Source organism: Oculina patagonica, unplaced genomic scaffold, assembly GCF_052425735.1.
Source record: "Oculina patagonica isolate OP01 unplaced genomic scaffold, crgOcupat unplaced3, whole genome shotgun sequence".
NCBI classification, from domain to species: domain Eukaryota; kingdom Metazoa; phylum Cnidaria; class Anthozoa; order Scleractinia; family Oculinidae; genus Oculina; species Oculina patagonica.
Window position 1 is genome coordinate 81,415 of NW_027558145.1, and position 2,144 is coordinate 83,558.

The window sequence follows — 2,144 nt, forward strand, 5'->3', positions numbered from 1 at the left end:
ATGTGGATACAGATGTTATGTGTGTATCCTAAAGACAATATTTCTTTAAAAGCTATGAAATTAATATCATCTTCTGCACATGAAGACAAGCAGCATTATTGAAAGGCATAATAATATTGTGCTTCTATTCAATTACTTATTTTCTGCATCCATTGCTACTTCCAATCAATAATCTGTACCGTCAGTATAAAGAAATATGTAAACTTGTGGGTGGTTTTAGTAATTTTGGTGAAGAAGATTTTGAAAAGAAAGTCGGAGTATTGATGTTATTAGGATAAATGTTTGCGAGGGCGGTGAATGGGATAATTTAATAATATTTTAACAATTTAGTGAGATAGTGCTCATGACTCACTCAAACATAATACTCTATCGAAATATTTTTGGAATTCTCCTTCTGTGAGAATGAGAGTGAAAAATTAATACATTATTAATGCAGGGTTATTGTTAGTGGAAAATCAATAAACAAATATTTATATCATTCATATTTTATATCTATTTAAATTACTCTGAGCTATAATAAATCTAACAGATTGAAGCGTTCATCATGTTAATTCAACTCTAGATCCAGGATGTGATCGGTACATGTAAACCATAACTTGATTTTATATCCTTACGACATCTATCATTCTATCGAGTGTGCATAAGGCTCTGTCATCTATCCGCACTCCTAATGCCCTAATCCCCGGCAGAAGAAAGAAGAAAAGTTGGACCTTGCGACCCAGCAGTTGAACTCAGAAATATTCGCCAGTACACAGTCGGCTTCCTTTTCGCTTCAACAAGCCATAACACAGCAATAATATTATTCTACATATATATTTGCTGCTCATCTATCATGGAATATACACTCCATAATAATAGTATAATATTGTGTCATACTTCTTTAAACAATTGAAAGATATAAAAAAAAAAAAAAAAAAAAAAAGAAAGCAGGACTGAGTGACATGAGCTGAGATATGGGAAAAAGAAACTGATTAATAAAATAATGTATTAAATATAATATTATTCTTTATGAGAGAATTAATTGCAAAATAAATATATAAAAATTAGATCCTATATTCACCACTGCTAAAAACATGGTAGGGGGCAAAACTTTTCAAACGGGGGGGGGGGGAAGCATAATCAGATCACAATTGTCAAAGTAGAAGACAGACAGGAAAAACAAATAAAAATTTTACAGAAAATAAATTAAAATACATATTATCCCCCTACTCTTTTCCATACTTCAATTTGCTTGCATCTACTAAAAAAAACAAATTAATACAATGAACACAAGAAATAATTTATAATAAATACTGCTCAAATTCAAAACGATAAAAAAATGAATGAAATAACCTTAGAATATAAATGTATCTCCTTAGACCACTTTGGGGGGGCTGCACTGGATCTAACTGAAAATAATAGTGTCTTTGGTAACTGTAAGGAACCTATAGTGTAATCATATCATCCGTAATCTGGGGCTACAAGTATGATAAGAATATTAGCTAAAAATAATTTGTTATTGTGACATCTCGGGGCCCCTTCCTATACAGATGATGCAAACCTTTAGGTCTGATGATGAAATTACGGCATAGAGAGACAGATGAGCGCAGAAACACCTAGTGGAAAAAAAATGAAGAATATTGGGGAAATGAATAAAGGTAATATCTTAAAGCTTTATTATTATCTCATCATTTGAGTATCATTTTAGATTTTCAAGCATCTGAAGGTCCAGATAATTAATATAAGTAGAATGACACAAAATAAAGAATACTTAAATATTAGATGGATTTTACAAGAAGAATGATCGTCTAATAAGACCTGATATAAAAATTTAATAATATAGTAGATTTTGTTTAATGTATAAATAATAATAATAATAATTCACTGCATTTAGAATAATAAAATCTGACATCACTATAAAGGGGGAATGGGAGAAATTATTAATGAGATTTTAATACCTTAAGTGCTTCATCAAAAAGAAGTAGTATGATAGACAAAATGGGTATGTGAACATTAAAGGGATAATGTCTGTGAAATGTGTAAAAGGCAAAGATAATAAAATTTTAATCATAATACTAAAGAATAGCAGAATGAAATAATGAAAGTTATACAAAATCTTTAATAGGGCTATAGTGGCATACAATATTATATTATTATTTTAATCT